The sequence below is a fragment of the Psittacula echo genome (genome assembly GCF_963264785.1).
Source record: "Psittacula echo genome assembly, chromosome: 5".
NCBI lineage: Eukaryota > Metazoa > Chordata > Aves > Psittaciformes > Psittacidae > Psittacula > Psittacula echo.
Genome location: NC_137739.1, coordinates 44,480,746 through 44,500,862, shown reverse-complemented (window position 1 = coordinate 44,500,862; position 20,117 = coordinate 44,480,746). Strand labels below are relative to the sequence as shown.

The following is a 20,117-nucleotide window of genomic DNA, read 5'->3' as shown; positions in this document are numbered from 1 at the left end:
CATGGTGGGCCAGGATAGATAACGGCATTCCCCACCTTCAGAGCATTCTTCCTTGGGGTGAAAGGTCACCCTTCACAGATGTCTCCAGCAGACACTCAGTTGTCAAAAGGTTGCATCATGCGATTCATGCAGTCACTGTTAACAATGCACTGTTCTCATCCAGAAACGTAAACATGTTGCACTTCTAAATAATATCCTTGTTAAGGACAACTTTTTTTTCCCCCCAAGTTTTGTTCAATTATCAAAAAAAAAAAAAAAAAAGTGAGGAACACTGAGATTAAAAAGAAAAAACAAAACCAACAGAAAACCCCACAAAACAATCCAACTCCCCTTTGCCAATTCTATTCTATCTTCGTTTTTTGTCAGGCTGTTTAGCACAAGAAGATGCTTCTGGTTTATTCCCGAAAAAGAGAAATAAAACCACTGTATCCCAAAATGTCTAATACTAAATCGTACAGTTTGGAGGCAAAAAAAGTGCACATTTGGTGAAATGGAAGATAGCAAGCTTTTTATCAGAAAAGTTACACAACCAGAAAAACCAAATTAAGAAAATTCTGTTCAGCTTAATACAGCCTATTCTAATTTCTTTCATTTGAGAGTAATAAACTAACATGAACCCTGTGTGGACAAGTACAAAAAGGAAAATTGTATGTTCACATATTTATTACGACTTCATATTTGCATGGTGCAGAAAGTTTATTTCTCAAGGAGCACTTCAGAAATAATTGGTCCTAGTTGCTACAGTAGCCCAGATTTTTGATTTCCCATGCCTCCAGATGAATAAGATAACAAAGATTTCTTCTTTGTTGAGGACAGTTACTCTAAAGCAGCTTGACACTATCACAATACAAAACAAGTAATTTTGTTCTAGAATGGATTCAAACAAGCTTATCAGGATTGTTATCTATTTATAAATTATATATTTAATAGTAAAATAAGACAGACATGGCTGGAATGTTACACATGGGGAAACACGATTGGAGATATGCAGAATTACTTAACCTAATCTCAAGCAATAGAATCTTAAGGGCACTGGGAATTTCTAGAGGAATTCAGCATTCTATGTCAGAAAAAGCTCAATTAAATATCCTTAGAAACCAAGCAGAGGTTCTTTCAGATCTTCCTGCAATACATAATCCTCCCAAATGCAGAATGTTTGCCTCTTCAAGCATCCCTTTTCTGTTTATTCTTTCAGACAATCTATGAAAAACACACTTTAAAAGAGTAATAATAAAAAAATCTTCAGTGCTTTTATGTTTCATATTTCATATACTTGGCCATTTTGATTTAATAGGAGTCAATGAAGATAGACATTCTTAAAAACGGCTGCAGCTTCATTGGTCTAATCTATGAACTTTAAAGACCTTCATTTTATGAGCTTTCCTCAGTGTGGGTATTTCAGTGTTCTAAAAACAGGGTTATAGTCTGTTAAGTTAAGCACATGTTCTGCATCAACATTTTAGTTTCAGCAGGTTATTTGGTGCCAAGTTTGCCGGTTAGTATCATCAGTCGCAAAATGTGTGCTTATTTCTCTTAACAGGTGTTTTGAGAACAGCACAGAACAGGAGAAAAACACTTCTAATATATTAATTTAGTATCTATCCTTAATTCTGAAAACTGCCTTACCCTTCCCCCCAAAACATGACAAAATTTCACCTCACGTGTTTAAGATGCAAAGAGATGGATTTGATAAGGAGTGCAAATGAGTATTTCTGTCTGATGATTTGTCTGCTCCTTTGTATTGCACATTTCTTATCTAGTAATGGGTTTATGTCTACTTACAGAAAGCTACCTTTTATTGTGCAACTGATTTTAACTGTAGAAGAAAAAAGTAAAGCTGAAGCAAAAAACCCTAATATCCTTTAGATAATGAAACATAACCAGGGACTCTCATTCAGTCTGTTCTTCTGAAGGCCATTTCTTAGTGTTTGCGTCAGCTGATGTACATGGAGAAGATGTGAAAACAATCTAAAACCAAAATTGTCTTACCCACATCAGTAATTCCACAGAACCAAAATAATAGCTTGCTCTTTAGAATGAATAACAGGAAAACATAACATGATTTACACACACTCACTGCTGTCACGTTTGTGGGTCAGTTGAGATGGAGCTTCACAATTCTCACAAAATCCACATGCACAGATATACACTTCTTGCAGGTGTTACCTCAGACTTGGTCTGCTGAGAAGCAAAGTGAATCCCCACAGCGACGTTTGAAGGTTTAAAAGCTCAGTTTTTTGTTTCTAAATGCCTATGAAAACATTGCCGATGCTCAGAGGCCTTTTAAAACAAAACCAAAGCTTTTAAAGCTTCAGAAGCGGTCATGGGAATTTGCTTATCAGGAGGGAATCCTAAATGAATGCCAAGATTCAGTGGATTCCCCTGGACGTGACAATAGCCATAGCCTCTCTGCAGATCTACTGATTAACAGATGTGTCTGATTCAAGCAAAACCTGATGAACCTTTATCCATGCTCTACATTTTACAAAATCTACTTTTAAAAGGTTTATGTCCTACTATTCTCTGCCATACTATAAAAAAAAAAAAAAAGCAAACAAAAAAAACCCAAACAAAAACCACCAAAAGGGAACACCACCAAAACCCCCTACCCTTATAGATACTTAATGTAACTAAGAAAGTAAGAGAAAGACCACCCTTCCCAAAGCCATCAATTAAAATAAAAAAAAAAAAAGAGGGGGACAAGAGACCAAAGCTTAGAACTTCTATTGTTATAACCTCAAATGCATACACGACAGGAAGAAAACCAACTGGCAGTTGCTTTTTAATGTCTGAGAGATGATTTACAGAAAGAAATAGTCTAATGCTATGTTAAAGGTCTACTTTGAAGAACTTCTGGGTTGTTTTAAAAAAGTCTATGTTTTCTACCTCTAGCAGTCTAAAAACAAGCTAAGAAATTCCTCACAAGTTGTTTAAAAGACTGTTATAAAAAGGCAGCAAGAAAGTAACATTTGAGTAGATCAAGCCTGCCAAATCAGTTAGTGAAAGCATAAGAAGCCTGGTGGAAACAAAGCCTTTCTTCTGAAAGTGTGAGATATCAGCTTTTACTCAGCTTTAATGATCACAAAAGTGAAAATCTATGGTTTCACCGGAATTTAACAGCCGCATTTCTGCCCACCATTCTCCCTTTTCTTTCAGATGTAATAATTTCATTTCACCTGTAGAAGTTGCACCCCAGTTCCATGAAACGACAGACAGCTCAATAACAGCTAAGGAGCATGAAGAAGGCATAAGAGCAGAGGACATTACGCTTTTTTTGTTGTCAGAAGCAATATCCTTTTCAAATTATCTAAAATAACATGAATCATGCTACAACAAACAGCTGTCTGATGGAAGACTGGAACAGAAGACCAATACGTGGATCCCCCACTGGACATCTGGCTGTGCATGGGTGTATGCTGCTTATTACAGCCACAATTTGAACTAGACCCTTAACATCCAAGAGTACTACAGTGGCAAGCAAAGCAGGTCCAAGTGAATTGTTCTAGAGTTTGCCTCAGCTGAAGGGTGCTTTTTGCACAGTTTACAAATTATGTGCTAGACAAGTTCTTAGTCTCTTAAGAACTGAACCTTACAAGGAAATTCTCTAAGGAAGCATGTGAAATGTTTATATGTGAATAAACAAGGAAAAAAAATACACACACATGCATCCTTACTAAGAACATAAGCAGCTCATCTGAGCTCATGTAAAGCAGTCAAAAAAATAACATGAGGAAATACTCAAATCTATATTATTTGATTATATGGAAGAAAACTATAGAAAGATAAGATTTTTTTGCTGCACAAGCACACCAAGACTGAATTGATTCTGCTTTCAAATATACAGACTGCTCCTATCAACTCCCACTGAAGTCAGAGTTTGACCTGTTGTGTACTTTATATTCACATCAATGAAGTTGGTAAGAATGCAGAAAATTGCTTTAGAAAGATGTAAAATTCTTTACCTGTTCTAAAATAAAAGGACAGTTTATTTCTCTTAAACAAAACTGATAGCCATTTGGAAGAGCTTAAAGGAGGGTTAATTGGCATACAGTAAACCTGAATTCTGACAGTGTGGACTTCTAGCAAAAATGACATTCTCTTTGGTGGTCCTAGGACTGTAGGATTAGTTTACAAGAAAGCAGAGAGGGGTTTGAAACCAAATCCTGAATGTCACTGAAGAATTACCAGATTAGAAAGGCCTGACTATACGAAACATATTCCTGCCCAAAGTCGGAAGAGAAAAAAAAAACAACAAAAAAGAGAGAAAATCTGTAGCTGAGCCTGAGTTATAGATTAATAGAATGAATGAAAGATCTTAAAAAAAAAAAAATAAAATCAATAAAGCCTTACTTTCCTAAAACCTTGCTCATAGAGGTTTTTGCAAAACTATACTCAAAGATGGGAATATGAACTGTTAATAAGATCTAACTCAGAGAAATAATTAGGATAATCTATTCACAGCTAAATGAAAGTGTTTCATCTATCATTGCAGATATGAACTACAAAAGATTTTCTGGAAATGGATAAGGTAGGATGAATTTCATTATTCTGAGACAGAATAAAAAAGCAAAACAGAAGAAAATGGGCACATACACGGTGGTTAGCTATCACCTACGCCTAACTCAAGTCACTGAAGTAAGTTTATGAACTTCAAGGAAGTCCAGATATGGCCTCTTGAAACTGAAAGAAAACAGTAAAATCTGTACGTAACAAAAATTTAGAAACATTTAGCACCAATAAGATTGTCTTCATTATGTTGTGGGGTTTTGGGGGGGTTTTTTAGGTTTTTTTTTAAACTGGAAAACCACATTGTTACTTCTTACTTGGACTGAAGAATGAGTATTGCAGTAATTTCTCTTTTTAAAGCCTTGCACATGAAAAGCACAGAAAACTCGAAATTGCAAGCCAGCTGAGATGCTAGTCAGATCAGCCTATCCCTATTTCCCTAAAATGAAAGGCATATATATTCATTAAGCATTTTGGTAACCTCTAAATCAAAACTTAATTGTGTAATACCTTAAACTTACAGAATTCATCATTCTACACAAAATGAATAAAACACTACTGAAGAAAAATAAGACTATTAAAACAAAACATTAAGTCTAATGTTTCTCATCTAGAAAGTTATGTCTAAATATACTACACAAAAAAGTTTTGAAACAGGAATTTTTTCATACTGAAATACAATTGCACATGGTGACAGATGTTTTGCACAAAATATATTAAGTATCTGAATACACAAAACGAATCTTTAGGGCATGGACTTAGAAGCACATGAAATCTAATCAAAAGTGTAAAGTTAAAACAAACAAAACTTAGCAGCTTGCTTTCTAATGAAAATATTTGAAGTTTAGGACTACAACAAAAGTGTCAACTGAAAAACAAATCCTACAAAGGCTGAGGTGCTCAATATTAACCCTACTGTGGGCCTCTATTTCAGTAACATGACTTGCAATATACAGACTTAAGCAATGTGTAAGTCCTTGCCAGACTGAGGTCCTACTTTGGCTGTCACAAGCACTTCTAAAAATAGAAGGTCCATGCTGATGTACACATAGGATCTTTAAATCCTTTGCCACTTCTTTTCTAAAAATATTTGCCATTGCTATAAAGCTAATTATTACATAAAAATCTTTAACAAGTAGCAATTATAATTTGGACTATAGTTTAATACTGAGAAATAAAAATAAAAGGTAATAATGAAATAATAATAAAAAGCTAACAGCCGTTTGACTGTAGAGAAGGCATGTGGCTTCAATAATTTTCTCAAGGCAGTGAGATAACAGTACAAGTTACACTCCTTGTGTTTAAGTGTTCTATGGACTGAATATTCTTCATTCAAAATGGTTTTCTCTATAATCTGATAGTACAGATATATATAAAAAAATATATTATTTTTTCCTGATATAAACCCTGTCATGCTCCCTTTATACTTTTCTCAAGAAATTTCTTGATACAAAACATTAGAAGACCAAAATAATGTGTGGGCATGAGCTGGATGCACAGCATATATGGTTGTTTTAAACAGCTGAATTAGGTACCCAGCTGAATGGGAGTCCATGAACACCAAGTTTTTGTCTCAATGAAGCACTTAGGAGCACTGTTGTGAGCACCAGGACCTCAGTGTGTTGGGTACTGTACAAATAAAGTAGAAGGACAATCCCCCTCCCTTTTTTCTACTGGCAGAAGCCCAATGTAGCTCCATTGATTTCAGATGTATTAGCAAGGGAGGGCCTGATCCAAAGCTCACTGAAGTCAACCAAAGTCTTTCTGTTGATCTAACAGGCTTTGGATTAGTCCCCTAAATAAGAACAGATTTTGCCTCAGCTAAAGGATTTCACTTAAGCCCTCTGCTTGTTCAAGCATCTAGTAGAAGCTAAGAGAACACTGCGGTCCTATTGAGTAGAAGGCTGTGATCATCCTGAACTACACCCTTTAACAGATGTATGGGGTCAGGAGTCCCATGAAATAGAGAACCATCAGTAAGTGGTAAATCTGAGGTAGGAGGAATTAGGAAGGCTTTCCAAGCTGAAAAATTCTGATTTGTGCTATTTAAGCAGTGTTCCATCTTCTTTAAGCAGGAGTGTAAAATTAGACAGGGAGTTCATGCAAGTTTCCTAATTTTACGCTCGTAAATTATTTAAAACCTTAGCACCAAGTCCTGCAATAAAATTATATGCATGTATTCATCATATTCAGTTCTGCTGGACTCTCTGCAAATGGGGGCTGCCTTAAATCTAGGTATGCCCAACTTACAGCTGCATGTGGAAAGGCTCAAGGAAAGTTAAAACAAATGTAATTGCTTAAACAAGTGTAGCCACAATAAGCTGGTGGGCATAACTCAAGATTATAAGGGAAAAAGCACTCTTACTGAGCTAAGAATCAGGGTTGTCAAAAAAATTCATGGTACAAATCACATCTTAATAGAGAATTTTCTGAATTCCCCTCTCTCACTTTCATGGCTGCTCCAGCAATCCTTGTCAGTTATAGCAAATGCTTTGTTTACATAAGAAAGTAGAAGACCCCAATCCTAGCCTGTGCATGAGAAATGTTTAGTGCCAAGGGCATACAAAGGTAACCATCCATAAAATAATTTGAGCTCTTTCCACAAGTTATGTGGCCAGCAGTTTAGGACAGCACTTGGTGTAAGTTTGAGCATCTGGAGTTCACAATGGACTTCAGGCTCAGAGCAGTTGGGAAGTCAGTGGAGCAGCAGGAAACCACTTTGTCTGCCTCTTTCCTTTGCTCCCTACCCAGGCTATAGGTAGGAATAGGGGCACCAAGCCACTATGCCAACTCTGCCACCATGCCAACTCTGCCACCAGACAATTTCGCTGTGTTCACTCCTTATGCTGAGGTAAAGATAGCTTCACAAACAATACAAAATCAGCAAGCTTTGGGGCTGTCACTTATAAGCCACTCATATATAACAGTAGAAAATGAAGAATTTTCTACTTCTAGCTCCACACATACCTGCACACGAGGTGAATTTCTATATTTAGCACAATCAAATAACAGCAGCCAAATTCCTGAAAGTTAATTTTGAGTTTACTGCATAAATCTATTCTCTCCAGCAGATTTGAATAAGTGTTAGTATTTCAAGAAATTAATTAAACTGAAAGCACAAATTAATTTTTCTCTGAGGCTTACATTAACATTTCAAAACCACCAAAGGAAAAAAGTAATTCAAAAATTTCCTGTATAAATAATAAAAAATCTGGTGTTTTTTATTATTTGGCCTCTAAAATGTAAGGCATGATGAAATTTTGTTCAGAAATATTAGGAAGTATTAGACCTTTATGGATGTCTTTTTGTAGATCCTGTGAGTCTTAATGGCAGTAGTTTCTACGGGAATGGTCAAAAAATTAATAGGGTTTTTTTGTGTGTTTATTTTTTAAGATATGAGAATCATGCTTTTTTTCCATTTATGTGGATGCATTTGATCCAAACTTTGCATATCTGAAAGCAGCAGTGCCCCTCTTATTGCTATGATTCCACACAAGAAGGATCAGGATCTTATCTGAATAGTGTCTTCCTCTTCTTTCCTCCAAGAAGGAAGAACTGCTTTTAACTGATTTCCACACCCTTCCTTTAAACCTCTGAACAGTCCATCACTGACTCATAAACAAAAGACAGACCTTTCATAAGGGCTGTAACTGTGATCAAGACATCCAGTTGGTGCATTTGAAAATGTTAAGTTTTGTAGAAACTCAAAGTACTGAATCTAGATCAGTATGTTTTTTAAGACTAAGAGCAGTATTAATAGTAAAACAGTTACACAAAATGTTATAAATTTTCCCCTCTCCCCCAAAATGGATATACTGCATTTCATAGTTAACAAAAACCTTCTAAATATGAAGCAGACTATTCATGACACTGCTGCCAGTTCAGGCTCCCTCAGTTTTCATTCTTAGCCACCACTGCCTGTGTATATGCTGAAAACTCTTAGGCAACAGTGCAGGGAGTATGATAGATCTTCTCATGCCAGGATGAGAAAAATCAATGTCCATGTTTAAAAGACAGAACTACTGATGTGCAAGGTCACTAAACAGCCTGTTCTATAGCCCTAGAGTACTAAGAAAATCCTAAAGAAGAAGAAGAAGAATTAAAAAAAAAAAAAAACACAAACAAACAAACAAAAAAAAACCATAAACAAATCAAACAAACAAACAAACAAAAAAAAAAGCCAAATCAAAACCCCACAAAATGACAATGTATTGCACAATCTTGTTGTACAACATCTAACATTACCCGAAGATGCCTAAGACCTAAATATGAACACAGAGTCATATTTAGTGATTCTAGTCACTAGATAGTGTGACTAGAGCGTCTGGAGTTTGCAATGTAATATAGACTGATAGTGATAAGTCTATATTACTATGCTTGTCTTAATCTATGTTAGTAGTCTTAGTCTATGTTACTATGCTTGTTCAGGGAGACAGAAAAACAAAACAAACCAGCCAACCAACCAAAAACATAGTAAACAAGGAATACGTATATATATACCGATACAACAGCTTTTTAAACATTGGAAACTTTACTTTAGACTTATCATCATTGTGCTGATATCACTAAAGAACCTTATCATCTTTCATTGTTCACTTCATGAGTCTTATTAATTGAAAACAATACAGAGTTCTGTGCAAAAAGGCTATTTTGTTCACTTATTTTTACTTTTGTTGAAAAAAGAGGAAGCGTTAAAATAAGCAATTCAATTTACAAATGCAGTATATCCAGAACTGCTTTTGTGAAATTCAGGGAGGCCAACAGAAGAAAGCGCTTGAATTTTCTACATAACCCTGCATTCCTGGAGTATCAGAGCAGTCCAACAACAGATGACCACTTCAAACCATTCACTAAGAACCCTTATGCCCCTTGTATAGATTATAGGTGCGAAGAATTGCACATCAGAGAGGGCATGTTACTTACATTAAGTCCTATCAGATTTGGTTCTGCACTTAGTTTCTGCTGGGTAGACAGCTATATCCTTACTTCGTGGCAACAAACTGAGGAGATGCAGGCAGGCCACCAAATTAACAGATGTGTTCCCATTGGTCATACTTGTTATCTGAATCATGCCTACAGCTAGCAGGATAGTTAGGATGGCCATCACTGTTTCTTGATATCATCCTATCCGTATGACTATACTGGTTCATTATGGTTCCCATAACATCAGAAAGCTGCAAGTCTAAGTTTCTAGTTTTCACATGTACACTTTTATTCTTGCAAACATTTTTAAAAACCCATTTACATCTACTGTATGCACGACGACTTGCACAAGCCAGTGGAAACCTCTGGTTAAAATGGTAAGCATTTATTTGAAGGTGATATCCTAAACATATAGATGCTAATCTGATTTTAAAAATCCTCAGTTTATCAAGACTTATATGTACATGGCTTAATTTTTTGTGAATAAAAAATCTACAATAGTTTAAGTGAAGAAAGAAGTTAGAAAATAGGAGAAATTACTCACTTCAACTATAGAAATCTTCCTGCACTCGCAGATCTAACTTTAACAATCTCTAGTACAAGTTAATTAAAAGAATCATGCAAGTTCGAGAAAAAGTATATTTAGACGTCAGAGCTGGGTTTACTAGTACCCTGTGCTCAGTTATGTAAATGAGAAGTAGTTTTGCAAACTGAAAGCAAAGTTTTACACTAATTCAAAACCAGACTTGTTTGACAAATTAGAACTACAAACAAATGTGTCAAATCACATTAAGAGATAACTAAAGATAGCTGTCAAATTTCCTTCACCTATTTCCCCAGATATAAAAACTGCTCAGAAGCTGGAGCAATCATGGAGTGGTTAGTACTCCTCGGCAAAGACAGGACAGAAAGACAAAAGGCCCACGTGTTACACCTTGTAGTGCCATAATGTAGTGTTTGATGCTCTAGAGGGCCTTCAACAAGTACTGTACTGGCAAAAATCAATTGAAAATTAGCATGATAACAGAGCATCAGTTGCCCTGTAATAGCCTTTAGCCCCCAAGGCTATGTGGTACCTTTTCATCTGCCAGGCTGCCCTGATGCTAGGAGCACCTGGCCTGGCCTCCTCTCCCTGAGCTTCCTGGAAGTGTTCTCCCTGCCTTTTACCTACCGCGTTCACCTTTGTGCTGCTTTTGCCTATGATAGAGTTAATTTTCTTTCTGGTAGCTAGTATGGGGCTATGTTTTGGATTTTTTCTGAAAATAGTGTTGATAGTACAGGGATGTTTTCATTACTGCTGAGCAGTGCTTACAGAAGGTCAAGGCCTTTTCTGCTCCTCGCTCTACCCCACCAGCGAGTAGGCTGGGGGTGCACAAGAGGTTGGAGGAGACACAGCTGGGACAGCTGACCCCAACTGACCCAAGGGGCATTCTGTACTATATGGCACCATGGTCAGCTTATAAATCTGGGGGAAGAAGGAAGAAATGGGACATTCAGAGTTACAGTGCTTGTCTTCCGAAGTAACTGTGACATGCGATAGAGCCCTCATTTCCTGGAGATGGCTGAACACCTACCTGCTGATTGAAAGCGGTGAATTAATTCCTTGTTTTGCTTGCATGCACAGCTTTCGCTTTATCCATCAAACTGTCTTTATCTCAACCAATGAGTTTTCTTACTTTTACTCTTCTGATTGTCTCTCCCATCCTGCCAGGGGAGAGTGAGCAAGCAGCTGTGTGAGGCTTAGTTGCTTGCTGGGGTTAAACCACAACAACCTTGCACAGTAAAGAGAGCTGACAACATCACTGAATCTTTTAAGCCTTCAGAAGTTGAGTTCTATTTTTCTTGGCACAGGTTTGGAGGCTTTACATTTTCTTTTCTTTTTTTTTTTAATTCTTTTAAAATTAATAAATTTCTTCTTTAAGTAAACCTACTGATTTTGGACTGCAAACATCCTCAGCTTGAAGATCCCTCCAATACTATGGCTGAATACACAGAGGTGTTTCCTCTGTCATGTTTAACAAAGTACAACTCAAGAAGTAAAAGAGAAAGAAACGCTGTTCAATTCCATACGAATTGTTATGCATGCAACAAAGCGGGCCTACAAATATTTCACTCATATGGTAGGTTTAATCTCAATATTTCTTTAATTACTTTCCAACAATATCTGGTTTCTGTTGAATTTACGCTAGTACTTGGCATTTGGTGCAACCCCAAAAAGATAAGATACATATGTCCCCTATTCACAGTCTTGGCATTTTTACCTTAACTCAGGCACTGAAGTGATTGTTTTGAAAAATTACCTTGCTGATTAGCTGGGTTTTCTGGTAAGCATGTAGTGTTAATCCTTAAATTCCGAATATGACATAAGGTGTACAAATGTTCTGTCTGACTCAACGGCAATATATCATGGCTTAAGGAGGACATGTACACTGATCTCTGTGAGCAAAGAAAGAGCTAATTGGGAGTTAGATTCAGTGTGATTATCAGCTTGTTTACGATAAGGGAGTACTCTTCTGAAAAGCACTGTAAATTCATCCCTGATTGTGGTGTTAAACCACAGCTCATATCCGCCTGCCCCCCCCCCCCCCTTTCTTTTTTTTTTTTGTTTGGTTAGAAGGGGCTTTAAACTATTTTCAGCAGATTAAGTGTCAAGCTTTGATTTTCTTCCATCTTAAAAAATAAATCAGCCACATGAGCCTGATGTCGAATTTCACTTTCTAATAGAAGAAAGGCATATTTGAAGTGTTTACTATAAGAACACATTTGGGTAATTTTTCCCCATGTCATTATGAACATTAGACTGACCCAATTAATACGAAATGTTTCTATGCTGCTGGAACAGACCGTGTTACAGAAAGAGCCATTTGCACAACCTGTTCATGATTATGGGCCATAAGGACACAAAGATGGCATAGACATTTGTGGACCATCTGAATTCTTACAGGGGAAGGGGAAAGAGGAAGGAAAAAAAAAAAAAGGATGTTAGCTGAATGTTGTGGGTCATGTTTTTTAATCCAGAGTATTGGACATGTAACACAGCAACAAGAGCTGATCATTTTGTTTAATCACCTTTTGGATCTTTGCCAGATGGTCTCTATTGAGAGCGCTGCAAACAGAGAGAGATGAACTGCGTCTAACATGCCACTAGAGCTTTCCCGTAAATGTCTGAGAACTGAATCCAACCAGAATTTAGTCTCGGAGCAGAAAGGGATACATTTAAAAACTATGTGCATTAACTATACTTTTCCCCATAGAATCCTCACTTGGCATGAATAATTTACCCTCTCTTATGCTAATGGGATCATGAAAGTATCCCTGTGTCTTTAGTGCAGCTATTCTCAGCTTTCAGTAATTACCCCACCCAGTGAAAATAACATGGCTTCTGCAGCTGAATGGCCTACTAGTACCTGGCAATTAGAAAGATCATGGCTGACAGAGAAGCGGTCCGGAGACGGACACACAAGCTCCGGCAGCCTGAGGAGCAGTTTGAAAAATTAAAGGCCTTCCACTGTGAACATTTCCGTAGTTGCTTAGGATGAGCATGGAGAGAACAGCTCCTTCAAGGGCATTTTTATTTTTTAAAGATGACACAGAAGATTCTAATGCGCTGTCCGGGGACCCCAATAGTAAGGAATAACAACATTTCTTGGTCATCAACAGTTAAAATAAAGCTTGTGGGTTTTTTTAAATTAGTGGCATCTTGTTAAACAAGAAGGAGAGAATTAAAAAGTCAATTAATGTGTGTCCTTCAGTATCTGACAATTTTATCAGCTACACAAAGGAAAATTCTGTAGTATTCCATTAACTAAAAGTTTTTAAAACCCACTATAAAGAACCAGGCTTTGACCTCTGTCCATAGCACTCCATGCTAGGTAGTTCACTATGTAAAAATTATCAGACTAAAACATCTGGGAAAGCAAGCTATGAAACAGCAGGGAATGTGGCTGGTTTATTGTTTATCTTTTGTTTATGAGGCAGTATTCAAGTTTAATTACTACTCTAAATTAAACTCTAACAGGCATCAGGAGACATCTCTTTACATGACTAAGTTGAAAAAAAAAAAAAAATCCAGAGATTCCAACACTAGATCTTTCAAATAACTTGGTATATATAGGAAGAAATTACTCAGTCTGTAACAACACAGGAAGACATTTAAGCACTAGCTACTGTATGTTTGAATGTGTTGTGTTATGAAACCTTTAATATTGTAACAAACATACAATTATAATTTAGCAAATGGAATGTTATCTAACATTTGGAGGCAAATTGGGTTAGGCTGAATAGGATCTGAGATGGGAAGAACAGCCTAAGGGGGAATTCTACTTTTCTCATTTTGAAATACAAATACATAAATATACGTGTATACACACACATGCATACACATACGTATATCTAAAACCACTCAGAAACAGGAAGTCAGAAGCAAACCTCTCAACAGCAGCTATCTCTTAAGTAAAATTGTTTAGTTATTTTCTCTGAACATTCACCTACCAAAAGGAGGGAAGAGTTTGCCATGTTTACCATAACAGTAAGTGACCAGTTGCGGATGAACTTAGCTGTAGAAAAAAATAAAAGTTGAAAGCAACTAGCAAAAGATTATTCCAGATGGCATCTGTCATATTGTATTTAGGGTTATTTTAAAGAGATTATTGCCACTATGAAAACATTCCACTGACAGAGTTTTCCTGTGCTGAACTTGAAACCCCAGCACAACATATCACAAATATGGAACTAAATGATTTCTAATGCATATATAAATTTTTATTTATATCTAAACATAAAAACCCTAAATGGATTAAAATCTAAGAGTGAGGTAAGAATCTTAAATACAAGTATAATATGTTAAACCACCACCTTCCCCATTCTAAGCTTTAGTTTAACAAAATGTGAGGAATCTGCAGTTGCCACCAGCCAGATTATTAGCAAAACTGTATAGTGAAGCAAAGATTCACTATGAAATTTCAATACTATTTATGGAATAAAGAATAGGGACATAAATGTTCAGCGACCCCAACAGTCAAATAAAAACTGCAAAAAGATGTATTTGTTCACGTAATAGGAAGAAAAGACAGGATGTGAGGATACTAAAATGTGACTATATTTAGCTAAGCTGGTTCTGGCATCATTATGGTTAATGTGCATGTGGTGTGCAGTGTGAGCTCAGCAGTTACTGGGCCAACTGTCTCAGTATTTCTGGGAATTCTGCCTATTCACAGTGCAGGGATTGTTCAATTGCTGCAAAATGTACAAAATGAATTTTACAAAAATGAATTGTAAGGAAGGCCCCATTACAACGATTTTACAGCTAAGATGTCAACATCAATTTTTCTTTCATGCATAGCTAATGATTAAAACAACATATTCCATTTGCCTAAGAATTTATTTCATATTGGCACATCAAAATATTGAAATACAAAGTTATCTTTATTCTACCCTTATTATTCATTGCTGCTGAACCCACACCATTGTTCAAACCATGAAAAAATAAAGCAAACTTGGCAAGAAATACTTAAAACAAAGGCTAATCAATATTCTTCAATTTGTCAACATCTCAATTACAGCAATGGAAAAAATGTAAATTTCATGTGCTTTGAACACTAAGGGGTCTATTCTTCTGTCAGTGCACATGCATAACTCCCATCACCATTAATGGGAATTACTCATACATATCAACACAAGGACGGGCCCCTCAAACTTGAAAGGAAAAGATGAATTAATAAGGGCTACTCTCTTCCTGCGTCTTCCTCAGCTGAAAAAAGTCATTGTTCTTTAAGAGTTTTTCATACTTTATACAGTTCACCTTTATGAGAGCTGTGCCTTCTGAAATAATGTCTCTCCAGTGAAGTATTTTTTATTAGCAAGTTTGATTTTTCACAGTCTGGATGTTTGAGCACTTCTATTAGGAATTTCCTTCCTTACAAAAAGCGGCTCTTTTCCAATAAAGCCATACCCTATAGATTTGTAGGTAAAAATACAAAGGAATAAAAATATATTCTGAATCCTTATGATAAATATGTGTACTAGCTTCAGCAGGCTTACCTATACATACAGAACTAGAAAAAAGAAGTTGCAGCCTTAACTTTTGGATATTAAGCTTTTGGAGACTTTGCATAAATGTGTTATTTCGTTAACAACTTATCCTTCTCCTTTTCCTACCTATTGGAGCTGGTTCAAAGCTTTACAGAGTTTCAGTAGAGTTTCTATACTAGGACAGGAGTTTGGGCATTATCAGTTAGTTTTGTAAACAGATTTTATTTGTATACTATAATTATTACAAGATGGTATAGAATGGAGAAGCATACTACCTAATTTTTCCAACATGCACTAATCCAGAGATGTAACCTGGCATGAACACATAATTGCAGCTAATATCTTAGTGGACTTTGCCTCAGACCAGATGATAAGTCTTTGCCACAGAAAACTATTGTGGCCACATCTGTGGGACAAACATCAAGCTATCAGAAAAGTGTTTCAAAACTACTTTAAAATATTGCTCTAGGAGTAGCCTATATTATATATAAAGGGGCAGATCTTTCTTCAGCAAAAGTAGTTCCATTAAAAAAAAAAAAAAAAAAAAAAAAAAAACCACACCAAATCAAAAAGCCCATACACCCATGATCTACTTGCATGGGTAAAGCAAAGTGGATGTGATGCCCATTTGTATTTTAACTGCTGCGTAACTCAGAAGAAGTTTCTTGTTTCTGGCTTCTCACTTCTGGTCAAGTTTATCACCCCAGGCCTAATCCTAAAAAAGATGCTGAACTTTCTAAAAGGTCCTGAAGGAACACAGCTTTCGTCTGTCTTGGCTGAATCAGGCCCTTTGAGTGACTGAACTAAGAATATGACAAATCAGGTATACAATCCCAGTATCATAAAATATGAAACTGAAACTGTTCCCTAGTGCTTTCCTGTAGACCACATGTTTTTAAACCTTAAAAAGATTTATTTCCCACTTTTCATGCATAATCTGACATATTCATTATTTGAAATATCCCATAAAGAGATTAAATAGGAATTAAAGTCTGAGAACATCATATCCATCACTGTGTTACAAACTGATGAAGAATTCTAGAAGTCATTTAGCCTTGCACGTAAAGGCAGTGGCTGTTTTCACTTTGTTTCACAACGAATAAGGAAAACACAATACCCCAGAAGACTTTCAGATGTGTTTTTCCATACTCCAAAGAAAAGCGTTGGTGATAAAGATACACACACCTTTTAATCTTCCACTTAGGGTTTTTACACATATATTCCCTGGCAAAAACCCCAGGGTCTTCTCTCTCCCCTCCCCTTCTCTTAGCCCCTTTCCTGCCATCTCCCTTGCTATAACTCAGCTAACCCAACAGAACCAGTCAGTTTTAAATTTCAGTTGGGACCCCGGTGACCTGTTAATGAATCTACAGAGAGGAGAAAAACTCACAGTGTTGAGTTATGCCTGGTGTTGCTAGCTGACTTGGAGTCAGAAATGCTTGAAGCGTTAACGTAATTGCAAGAATGTGAAAAATGAAGCGTTGGGCTCCTGAGCAAAGCGAAAGGTCAAAGCAAGCCCTACACAAAACAAGTCTCTGGAAGATGGCCTCATTAGACCATTAAATCAGCTTCTTCTTTTTCTCCTTTGTAAGATGTTTAGAGTGTTTTATTTTTATTATTGGATATATTCAACTCTTTCCATGGCAGGGGGAAAGTTGATCAGGCCCACTACACAATTACTAATCTTTAAAATGTCATTACACAGTGCTGACCTGCATTTGTAGATCTTAAACTGGAATAAAGTCAATAAATGCCTGGTAGATTACAGGTCTGTAGTACTTTGGTTTGCTAGATGATCAATAAGTTGTATAGCTTAGTTCTCTGTTGAACAAGTGAGGTGACATGTTAAGAACAACATAGACACTCACCACTAATAAAATTAGGATAATCTTTCAACATTTACTGCCTGAAGGCTCCTTTCTTAACTCTTTAAATGCCAGCATGTTTCGAATAATATCAGACACCAACTAGATTAACCCTTTCAATGCCAAAGATGCTCACTGTTGTGGAGAAACTGTCCTCCATAAACAGACAAAATGCCTGTACCTTTAAGAATTATGGATGGATTCTCCTGTGTAATAAATAGATATACCTCACACAGAAAAAGCCCACAAAAATTATGTCATCACTCACCCACCTCCTTCCTACCACCACACCTCCCAAAAAAAAAAAAAAAAAAAAATCACAAGCCATACATCATAGACTTAAGGAAAAGCAGAGACCCCTGGAAAGCGTGTTCTCAAGAGCCAAAAGAGACTCACTGTACCTTGAATCAATCTCTGCTGCCACCAGGCATCAGTGAAGGAGACCGTAAGTTGCTAATGTAACTCAAGATTCTCTAATGAGCTCCCATTCCCAAGAAATCCTTTGGGGCAAGTGGAATATGGGAAGCAGCACTTGTGGAAGGTCTTGAATGAATGTTAACTTGGGAAACCAAGTTAACCCCAAAAAGTAACTGCACCGGAATAGCTCAAGAGGGCATTCACCCATCTTGGTATTACCTGGAACTAACTCGCTGCCAGTTCACGAGTTAAGAAGTAAATCCTGCTCCCCCTCAAGGAAACAAGGAAAACTCAATACAGGCCTCCCTCTCTTTAGTCTTTCCCAAGGCTGAGGGGGGAGGGCAATCCAAAGCTGTCTCCAACGGGAATTTTGCTGCTGCTCTGGGATCATACATCTTTCAGCTGCCAGCAGCTGAGTGGAATGCTGATTTGCCACTGGACGACTGCTTTCCTTTAAAAGGCCCAACTGAGCACAAAAGGAAGCATAGTAGCAATGTTTTAACCTGCTAGACTGGGCAGCACTAGTGACTGATTTCTGGCCCTTCAGCTGTTGTTCTGCTTCTGCAGAAACGAGTGTAGCAGGTTTAAATCGTACATGTTACCGGAAACCTCAGTCTCTAATGGGAAGTTGGCGTAGGTGCCATCAGCTACTTTTTCTTATGCTTAGCAATACTTCTTGAGCACCCCGAGTTACATTACAAGAAATCAGAGACTAGTGAAGGTCAAGATCTTTGGATGTCAATACAAGGTACTTCTTCAGAGCAAGCATGGCTCAATGAAGAAACTCTTCTCATTTCTAAGGTGTTGCTAGTGCAGAGTGGAGATACAGGTGTGAGAAATTTCTTCCCTAAGGGTGGAATGAAGGCACTGTGGCAGACAACTAAAAGGAATAATTTTTGAGTGTGCAAATGATCATCTGCTACACGAAGCATCTTAGCCACAATATACAATGTATGGCCAGCTAACAGACATAACACCTATTCGCTGCTTAGCGGTCAAGCTCCCCCTTTATTGGCTGATGAAGCAGTAACGGTTCACACTGGGCCTGGTACAACTCTAATCCAATCACACAGAAAAAAATTCTGTATGACTCACATTGGAGCTGGATCACACCCTGTGCCATGGTTGCTTTCTATCAGCAATAAGATTAACAAATGTATAAACAATTCATACAAATAGGAGACAAACCCAAACCACTCTACCAGAAACAAACTTTGCAAGTTCCTAGAATCGCAACGGGTATGACACCAGATCGTGAGACAGACGAGGGGATGGAGCTCCGTGCCAAACAGTGGGCCACGTGAGAGACATGAATTCACATATCTGCTCTGCTGCTTAAGCATGGCAAATACTGTGGTGGGAAGCGGTCTGCAGTGCTCTGCAGTCACCACAGCTCTCACCCCAAAGACTGCTTCTCTGTCCAGTTTTGGAATCCCACACAACTAGTTGGATAGCAAACCTCTCAGCTGGATCTATTTGGCATGTGTAACCCCCAAGTGGGGGAAACAGAGTGGCAAAATGTTGCAGATGCACGAGGTGGAGGAAGCATTTCATAAGACCTTGTAATGTCTTGCTAGCTAAGACTTAACATGTTTACAAAAAAATATCCAAGAACAGAGCTCACCTTCAACTTTGGTCTTAAAAAAATCAATTCCAATTTGATCCAAGAGAGACAGTAGACCATCTTTCCCAACTTTTAACACTTGAGGCTTGATTCTTATACCTTCTGGAGTAATTTATACTTCTAACAAGCAAGTGTAACACACTATCATATCAGAATGACCGACTTTGACACTCACTCAGCGTGGATGCAAATGACCACACACAAGGTGCAATTCAGTAGGAAATAAAACAAAAAAACTCTGAAATAATAATCAAACCTCCCAAACCCTTAAGAAGGCTTCACTGTACAGATGCAGCAGATGTTTTACAGTCCAGGTACCTCTCTCTTTACCATTCTGAATCCAGATTTTCAGAAGCAGAAGCAAGTTTGTACAAGCAAATATTGCAAGAAACATTTTTCTGTCCAGTTCGGGCTTTGCTTCTGCTTTAGGTAATTTAGCAGCTTCAAAACCTCATATAGGAGTCACTTCCCCAGTGAACAGTACAGGTTAAATTCTCCATCTATAGCCCAGCTCAAACAACTGCATCACAGCTGGAAAGTATGTCTGTCATTATATTTACTTACACCACACAAAAATAAACTGTAGATAACCAAATTTGTAAAGGAATTGGCAGAACTAATCAATTGTTATTACAAAGCTTGTTTGAAGATTAGATATTTCACTTTGAAATAATAATAAAATGCAGCTAAGTAGGTTAGGAAAAGGAAATACCGTCTCCCTAAGTTACAGCTGATTATACTGCAAGTCTGCC

At 37.2% G+C, this 20,117-nt stretch overlaps 1 protein-coding gene across 7 annotated transcripts in view; it reads right to left on the bottom strand.

The window, feature by feature from the left end:
• The window catches only part of MEIS2 (Meis homeobox 2), a gene marked incomplete at its 5' end in the record, with an annotated part of 175,606 nt that overhangs the window by 139,687 nt on the left and 15,802 nt on the right, over positions 1-20,117 (bottom strand). The window lies entirely within an intron of this gene.